This window comes from Acipenser ruthenus, chromosome 4 (genome assembly GCF_902713425.1).
Source record: "Acipenser ruthenus chromosome 4, fAciRut3.2 maternal haplotype, whole genome shotgun sequence".
Classification (NCBI taxonomy): domain Eukaryota; kingdom Metazoa; phylum Chordata; class Actinopteri; order Acipenseriformes; family Acipenseridae; genus Acipenser; species Acipenser ruthenus.
Window position 1 is genome coordinate 74324005 of NC_081192.1, and position 10075 is coordinate 74334079.

Genomic DNA, 10075 nt, shown 5'->3' on the forward strand with positions numbered 1-10075 from the left:
TTTTAGTTATAAGCATGTATAATCACTTTAATTAGTCCTCCTAGGTGACCTTTCTGCATCAGCAATCCACCTGCTCCAGCTTTTACAAAACTCCACTGCTCCTGGTTTTTCCCATGCAACTTCTTTCTGCTCGCATTCAGTTTAGTTTGATTTTGTTTTATTTATTGATTTTTTTAACTACTACATTATTTGTAAGTATTCAACTCTTTTTTACAGCTGTGTATATCGCCTTGGATAAAGGCATATGATAAATAAATAAATAAATATAATAATAACTTTAGCATCTGTATTTTAGCTGTTGCACGAAGTAGAACTACGTTTTGGAGTAAACTTGGAACGGAACCTAATGAGTGGCCTATCCAGAATGGTAGATGCTATTTTCAGACTTTCTAGTGGGCATCTTCTAACTACTGTGATGTCCTACATTGAAGATGCTTCAGATAAGACACAGGGAAATGGTAATGTATAAGAAATATTTATTGTACATCAAATTGTTTTGACCTATCTCAGAATAGGATCTATAAATAACTATTAAACAGAAAATGATGCAACTTCATTTCATACACTTGGAGCATAATATTTCATGGGGAAGATAGCTGGTATTTAACTCTCACAGGGGCATAAAAACCAATGCGAAAAACCTGCATGAACAGATTTTTAGAAACTTTGTTGATACTGTTCTTAACATTTTTTTGCTCCAATCCACAATAACGTTTGTATCAGTGGTGGTCAGTCCTGGTCCTGGAGAGCTACAGTCGTGTGTGTGTGTTTTTTTTAGGTACCTTTAAATCATTTAAACTATTCTTTATCTGTGCAGTTTAGCAAATAATGAATTCATGAATGTAACTGAGAGCACTGGTGGAATGCAAAGCCAAAGATCCTGTACCTCTCAGACCAGGGTTGCTCAACATTCTTCCGTTTGCTTTGTACTTTGTATATGATCTGATACCCTATTTGTAGGACTGAGAATGAATGCTGCATTGTTGCTGTTGCCAGCTTTGTTTCGAGAGAGGGAAAATCTGTTGTTTGTTGTTGACCAAGTAAGTTAATTGAGCTCTACTTTTTAAATGTAGCTTAACTGAATTGATGTTTTCAATGTTAAATACAAAGTCAAATTATCATTTAGAGATATCTCAAAATGAGTTTGAGATATCTCCAAATTAATTCCTGATATCTGTAAACCATTTTGAGATATCTTAAAATATGTTAAGATATCTCTAATTATTTAAAAATATTTTAAGATATATTCAACTGATTTAAGGATATTTTGAAATATTTAAAGATATCTGTTAAATATTTAAAGGTATCTCTTAATTTGGCTTGCCATAAATGTGTACTTAATGAATTATGAGGGAGACTTGTAGGCAATTAACAGGAGTTTAAGACGTTCCTCGCTGTTTTAAGTGAGATCCGACAGTTAAAATGTTTTTAAAGGGAGGAATATTACGAAATCCCATTAAAGTAGCCGCAGCCCCACCACACGAGCCGCCACTGCTTGTAGGTATGGTGAGATGCTGCTGAAGTACAATTTCACATAATTTATTGTTGAATAAAGTTATTAATTATTATTTTAAAATCTATACAGGTACCACCATCACCTACGCCAACTATCGTTTTCAAGGGAACAACAAGCCCATTGGCAGCAGATGACATCTCTGTTTGTGTTGATGGAATTGAGATACTCAGTGATTATCCAGGAATGGATATCACCCTTGCTGTTGAATGTATTTTTTCTCTTTATTTTTCCTTGGGCATTGAGTATCCTAAAGCTCTAAAAAATTGTCTGACTTTCATGGAAAGGTACTTCATGAAGCCGAGTATCTCTGACAAAGTACCTTTGCCAGTGTTAAAGAGGTACAGTCAAATAACTGCACTTTTACTTGGGGAATAATTATATTGATCTGATGGAATGCCATTTTAACATTTAATCTGAAATTAAATGAATTTATTGTGTCAACTATTTAATTTGATTACAAAAACAGAATATTTGATATAAAAATGTAATTGTACATATCAAAAAAAAGTATTTATTTTAAATGTAAATGGCTGATTAGAAAATTAATTGTTTATAACAAATGTAAATTGTTTTTAATAGAAGTTTTGATCTCAAAAAACTAATAAACATTCAGTCTTAATTTATAGATATCATAAACTCATAATAAGCTCTGATCTAAATACTGTACTGTAGCTCTTCTAATTTGTGCCACCAAAAAATGAATAAGAAAAAAGAAACCCACGTTCATCAGTTTCAATATACATTTTATCTCAGCTTTTTCAAGGTCTATTACATGTTCTTGAAAATGTATTTTGTGTAAGTTTCAGGAAAATCTGTGGGATGCATAGATTTATTTTCCAGTTTGCTGCGAGACCCTTTTTTTCACTGTGTAAATAATATGGTTTAATTATTAAAAACACACAGGTTGAATAAAACGGTGTAAAACTGTATATAACTAAACCTGAAACTACTCTAATGGTTTAACCTGTAAAAACAATAAATTGTTATATAAATGTTTAATAAATAAATTGTTGGCATCCTGAATTGAGTGATTTATCAAAGCACTTACACTTCTGAGGTTGGGGGATTCTAAAGGATGTGAAGAGCTCTTAACGGTATACATTTGTTTTTTCTCAGATGAACCAAACAACCCTCCATAGAATGTTAATTGTAAGGTTCAATAGTGTAACTCTTATGGTTCTATATTAAACCTCAATAGAAGGTTCTTCAGAGGAACCAATATGGTTCTGTATTATACCATTAATATAAGAACCATGGTGGTTCTTTATTAAACCTCTAATGCAGGGTTCTTCCAAAGAACCATTTTAAAAGGTTCCATATAGCACTTCAAAATGGTTCCAAATCTATACCAGCAGATAGAACCTTTTAGGGTTCTATATTGTACCCTTTTTTCTAAGAGTGTACTGCATAAAAAAACGAGTGTGTTGTCGTGGCAGTTGGTGATCAAAGAAATAAAACAAAATAAAATCAATAAATAATAATGTCATAGACTTAAAGTCATACCTTTGAAGTCATAATGCATTGAAAGTGTTATTAGGGAATGTTGTGCTGTGTTTTCAAGCGCTTCAATGTGACAGCGGGTGCGTTCACGGAGATCAAGAGCAGCCGGAGATCAAGAGCAGCCGCCGCAGGGGAGGGATACCATGGTAAATAGGTTACCTATTTACCATGGTATCTCTCCCCTGGGTGCGTTGTGTTTTGGTGAGCAGGAAAGCAGCGGGCGGGATGGCGAGCTTGTCCTGCTGCTCCAACACAAGCTACCTTAAGAGCCGGTACGATGCGGTCAATGGGTGAAGTTCGTCAGGAGTACTGCATAAAAAAAAAAAAAACGAGTGTGTTGTCGTGGCAGTTGGTGATCAAAGAAATAAAACAAAATAAAATCAATAAATAATAATGTCATAGACTTAAAGTCATACCTTTGAAGTCATAATGCATTGCAAGTGTTATTAGGGAATGTTGTGCTGTGTTTTCAAGCGCTTCAATGTGACAGCGGGTGCGTTCACGGAGATCAAGAGCAGCCGGAGATCAAGAGCAGCCGCCGCAGGGGAGGGATACCATGGTAAATAGGTTACCTATTTACCATGGTATCTCTCCCCTGGGTGCGTTGTGTTTTGGTGAGCAGGAAAGCAGCGGGCGGGATGGCGAGCTTGTCCTGCTGCTCCAACACAAGCTACCTTAAGAGCCGGTACGATGCGGTCAATGGGTGAAGTTCGTCAGGAGTACTGCATAAAAAAAAAAACGAGTGTGTTGTCGTGGCAGTTGGTGATCAAAGAAATAAAACAAAATAAAATCAATAAATAATAATGTCATAGACTTAAAGTCATACCTTTGAAGTCATAATGCATTGCAAGTGTTATTAGGGAATGTTGTGCTGTGTTTTCAAGCGCTTCAATGTGACAGCGGGTGCGTTCACGGAGATCCAGAGCAGCCGGAGATCAAGAGCAGCCGCCGCAGGGGAGGGATACCATGGTAAATAGGTTACCTATTTACCATGGTATCTCTCCCCTGGGTGCGTTGTGTTTTGGTGAGCAGGAAAGCAGCGGGAGGGATGGCGAGCTTGTCCTGCTGCTCCAACACAAGCTACCTTAAGAGCCGGTATACCGCTAGCTACCATATACACCTAGATACGAATGCATAGTAGTATACTGGCCAAGGGCGTTGGTTTTGCCCAGAGCCGTAACTAAGCTTTTAGCTACCGGGGCATGCAAATATATATAAACGTTTTACTTAAAACGCGAATTAACGTCTTAAATCGTGTTAAAAGTGAGCAGTTACCTTGGAATTACACACCAGGTTCAGACGCAATGATTGGACTTATGTATCCGCAGGCGACCTGAGACTCACCGTTTCAACGGTGTCAGGAGTGCTCAACAGAAAAGAATGCTAGAGAAAAATATTGTATACTGGCCAAGGGCGTTGGTTTTGCCCAGAGCCGTAACTAAGCTTTTAGCTACCGGGGCATGCAAATATATATAAACGTTTTACTTAAAACGTGAATTAACGTCTTAAATCGTGTTAAAAGTGAGCAGTTACCTTGGAATTACACACCAGGTTCAGACGCAATGATTGGACTTATGTATCCGCAGGCGACCTGAGACTCACCGTTTCAACGGTGTCAGGAGTGCTCAACAGAAAATAATGCATAGAGAAAAATATTGTATACTGGCCAAGGGCGTTGGTTTTGCCCAGAGCCGTAACTAAGCTTTTAGCTACCGGGGCATGCAAATATATATATATATATATATCTTGCATGCACCTCCGGGATGAAGCAACCGCAGGTGGATGGAAAGACTCCATATCGTAGCTAGCGGGGCACGCAAGACTCCATATCGGAGCTACCGGGGCATGCAATTATATATATATATATATATATATATATATATATATATATATATATATATATATATACATATATATATATATATATATATATATATATATATATATATATATATATATATATATATAATTATTGTTATTTTTTTTCTTTTTTCTTTTTTTTTTTTGGATGTTAGGAGTTAGGATGGTATTTACTCGCGCATAGTTTTGAATGTTATTTCCGAATCTCTCCTTTAACATGTCTGAAGGGGACACTGTATTACTTAAAACGTGAATTAACGTCTTAAATCGTGTTAAAAGTGAGCAGTTACCTTGGGATTACACACCAGGTTCAGACGCAATGATTGGACTTATGTATCCGCAGGCGACCTGAGACTCACCGTTTCAACGGTGTCAGGAGTGCTCAACAGAAAAGAATGCATAGAGAAAAATATTGTATACACTCTTAGAAAAAATTTAAAACAATATGTTAGTGTGTCATTGTACTCATTCACACTTATTCTTTCGTTAAGGTTTAACGGTTCTTAAATTTCTTCCATTTCTAATTGGCCATTTTGTCCCAACAGAAGATGAACACTGGCAGCACTACCTTCTGTTTCGTGAAATAGTAGACTTTGTAATGTCTCCTGTTGTGAAAAAGTCGTCACTTTCACATTTGCAGATTTTAATTGGAGAATTTCTCAGCGAATTTAATAGACTGTATCCTGGTGATTTTATACCAAAATTGCATTACTTGGTACACTACCCCAGATTGCTAGCTGAATTTGGACCACTTCGATCACTTTGGTGCTTACGTTTTGAAGGAAAGCACCAGTACTTTAAGCGGCTTGCAAGAAATGTGTGCAACTTCCGGAACATCTGCTTTACTTTAGCAAAAAGACATCAACAAAGACAGTGTTGGGATTTTTGTTGTGCAGATGCTTTGCATCAGTCATATGAGCAAGAAGGGTCTTGTGTTGTTCAGCTATCATCTACATCTTTGAAAGACATTATTCTTGAAAAATGCAATATTCAAGCCAGTGAACTTGAAGCTGATGAAACCATACTGAAAGTAAAGAAACTAACTGTGGATCACGTGAAATACGAAGTCAAGGATTACTTCATTGTCGATGTAGTCCATGAGGATTTACCCATTTTTTTCAAAATCTTGCATATCATTCAGTTTAGGTGTACATGGATTTTGTGTGGGAAACTGTATTTTGCTCTGGAATTTAATTCTCACCTTCATGCCTTCAAAATAGAGGCTTTGCATGAGTGGTGTACATTAACACCTGGCAATGAAGTTGACTACCATGCACTAGATGCTTATGAAGACAGTGATGGATGTTTATATATTGCACCTCATCATACTGTGTATAAGGTACTGCTTGCATTTAAAACTGTGATATTAATTACAATGGCAGGTTAACATTGGTGCTTATTTTTCTGATTAATGTTATGTTTTTTTGTTCATTAGGTGAAGAAATAGATGGTGAGACTCTTTTAGGTCTGACAGAACATATGATTGGAAAGATCTTCCGAACTATGAAGGACCAAGTCAAATTTTTAAAGGCTCTCGAGAACCTTAAAAGGTATGTAATGACAAATATATTATACATTATGTTAGTCTATTGTTGTGTTTTAGTATTTACATTTAAATACCACATACTATACAGGAATCACTTTGAAAAGTATAAATTACTACTACCAGTACGCTTTTTGTATTGTAATGTTGTATTGTAAGAAAGATGTATATTATGGGAGTACATTTCTTTATGGAAACACAGAGAGAGAGAGAGAGAGAGAGAGAGAGAGAGAGAGAGAGAGAGAGAGAGGTATTTTCACTAGTTTAATTCCTGAAAATGAGGCCTGGGAATGTATGGTTTTAAACTTCTGTGTAGAAAATTAATATGGCTGTTATATTATAAGGCTCTGTTTAAATATCAAGTCTTTAGATATTTTCAGGTGATTAAAATTATGAAATATTGTTTTTTTTGTTGTTTTTTGTATTTTCATAGAACAAAAGCAAATGAGCATATTGTTTCAGAGAAGGTGCTACCAGTAGAATGCAGAGAAGTGCCACAAACCTCAACAAGTGTTCATGTTTGGACCGCATGTTATACATTGCCTATATTTCCTCCAGTTGTACAGATGGCCCTTGATAGAAAGGACATTGGTTTCAAATCAAAAGACAAATCTGCCCTTCGTGCAGCTCTAATACAGACTCTGTTTGATGACCTCAGCAAATATACGCTGTAAGAACTGAGATTTCGGTGTTTGTTTTAGATACATAGGCAACCAATTTTAGAATAATTACATAACATAAAATAGCATATTCATTTTTAAAATGATTACTATTTTTTTTAAAAATCTATCATAACAGCAATATTTTATTCAAGAGAAAAAGTTTTATTAAATTCATTTTGATAATGCTTTTCAGCATGTTTTTTTTGTAAATTAAAGCAATTGTAAAATGCAACTGTATTTCATGACATTATTTCTCAAATATATATTTTTCTTACAATTCACTTACAATTCATATGCCTATATTATTTTCTAATCTGTATATTTAGGTATCCAGACCACATAATGTACAGTACTGTGCTAAGTACTTTGTGCTGTAAGTACAGATTTCTAAGGGATGACAGCCAAACTGGATATGTGAGTATACATTTGGTAGTTATATTCATAAAAGAAATAGTCGAATAAACATTAATTTGTCAAAATTATGCAGCGTTAAATATATTTTTACTAGTTGATATGTATTTTTTATAGCCAGATAATGGACATAGGTTTAACTTTCTATCATTGTTTCAGGCTACTCTACTTGAAATACTGAGAAATAAATTCAAAAAAGAGAGAAAGACACTTATTTCAGTGGAGACTGTAGAAGACATGAAAAAAAAGTTTGGTGCTGTGGGTCGAGGAAGGAAGCGTGCACCAGAGCAACAGCAACCGCTCATGAAAAAGAGAAGAGAATCTGTAAGCCTAACTCTTGGATCTGCATTGACAGAAATAGATTGAAATAGAATTACATACTTTATATATGTACATACATGCGATTGTGTAGTTTATTAGCTAATTGGCTTTCATGGAGAGTACTTGATCTTTAGCATTTTTCCAGAGTAAAGAAAAGCACAGAGAATACATGCAGTAAATGCCTGATCATAAGTATTGAATTACTTAACGTTATGATACATATTGCAGATGCAAAGTGAGGAGTTCCCAGGAGAAGACGAGCATAGTATTGCCAAACACTTGGACTCCATAAGAAAAGAAATAACGAAATTGAGGCCGAACATTGAAGCCATATGTGACAGCATGAATAGAACTGTACACACTCGGGAAAGAATGATGGAGAAGAAGTCCACTGAAGAAGTCCTTGGTCTGTTTCCATTCCTAAAGCATCCTAAACTGGTAGGTACTAGTTTTTATTCTACTATGGTGATTGATCAGAAATTAATATTTTTAGTTATAAGCATGTATAATCACTTTAATTAGTCCTCCTAGGTGACCTTTCTGCATCAGCAATCCACCTGCTCCAGCTTTTACAAAACTCCACTGCTCCTGGTTTTTCCCATGCAACTTCTTTCTGCTCGCATTCAGTTTAGTTTGATTTTGTTTTATTTATTGATTTTTTTAACTACTACATTATTTGTAAGTATTCAACTCTTTTTTACAGCTGTGTATATCGCCTTGGATAAAGGCATATGATAAATAAATAAATAAATATAATAATAACTTTAGCATCTGTATTTTAGCTGTTGCACGAAGTAGAACTACGTTTTGGAGTAAACTTGGAACGGAACCTAATGAGTGGCCTATCCAGAATGGTAGATGCTATTTTCAGACTTTCTAGTGGGCATCTTCTAACTACTGTGATGTCCTACATTGAAGATGCTTCAGATAAGACACAGGGAAATGGTAATGTATAAGAAATATTTATTGTACATCAAATTGTTTTGACCTATCTCAGAATAGGATCTATAAATAACTATTAAACAGAAAATGATGCAACTTCATTTCATACACTTGGAGCATAATATTTCATGGGGAAGATAGCTGGTATTTAACTCTCACAGGGGCATAAAAACCAATGCGAAAAACCTGCATGAACAGATTTTTAGAAACTTTGTTGATAATGTTCTTAACATTTTTTTGCTCCAATCCACAATAACGTTTGTATCAGTGGTGGTCAGTCCTGGTCCTGGAGAGCTACAGTCGTGTGTGTGTTTTTTTTAGGTACCTTTAAATCATTTAAACTATTCTTTATCTGTGCAGTTTAGCAAATAATGAATTCATGAATGTAACTGAGAGCACTGGTGGAATGCAAAGCCAAAGATCCTGTACCTCTCAGACCAGGGTTGCTCAACATTCTTCTGTTTGCTTTGTACTTTGTATATGATTTGATACCCTATTTGTAGGACTGAGAATGAATGCTGCATTGTTGCTGTTGCCAGCTTTGTTTCGAGAGAGGGAAAATCTGTTGTTTGTTGTTGACCAAGTAAGTTAATTGAGCTCTACTTTTTAAATGTAGCTTAACTGAATTGATGTTTTCAATGTTAAATACAAAGTCAAATTATCATTTAGAGATATCTCAAAATGAGTTTGAGATATCTCCAAATTAATTCCTGATATCTGTAAACCATTTTGAGATATCTTAAAATATGTTAAGATATCTCTAATTATTTAAAAATATTTTAAGATATATTCAACTGATTTAAGGATATTTTGAAATATTTAAAGATATCTGTTAAATATTTAAAGGTATCTCTTAATTTGGCTTGCCATAAATGTGTACTTAATGAATTATGAGGGAGACTTGTAGGCAATTAACAGGAGTTTAAGACGTTCCTCGCTGTTTTAAGTGAGATCCGACAGTTAAAATGTTTTTAAAGGGAGGAATATTACGAAATCCCTTTAAAGTAGCCGCAGCCCCACCACACGAGCCGCCACTGCTTGTAGGTATGGTGAGATGCTGCTGAAGTACAATTTCACATAATTTATTGTTGAATAAAGTTATTAATTATTATTTTAAAATCTATACAGGTACCACCATCACCTACACCAACTATCGTTTTCAAGGGAACAACAAGCCCATTGGCAGCAGATGACATCTCTGTTTGTGTTGATGGAATTGAGATACTCAGTGATTATCCAGGAATGGATATCACCCTTGCTGTTGAATGTATTTTTTCTCTTTATTTTTCCTTGGGCATTGAGTATCCTAAAGCTCTAAAA

At 35.1% G+C, this 10075-nt stretch overlaps 1 long non-coding RNA gene across 1 annotated transcript; it reads left to right on the forward strand.

Annotated features, from left to right (window-relative positions):
- Window positions 1-6880: 6880 nt before the first annotated feature.
- Window positions 6881-8294, forward strand: LOC131737064 (uncharacterized). The gene is made up of 4 exons (XR_009328631.1): window positions 6881-7089; window positions 7408-7495; window positions 7652-7816; window positions 8042-8294. It is a non-coding gene; the product is annotated as an uncharacterized LOC131737064 (long non-coding RNA).
- The last annotated feature ends 1781 nt before the right edge of the window (window positions 8295-10075 follow it).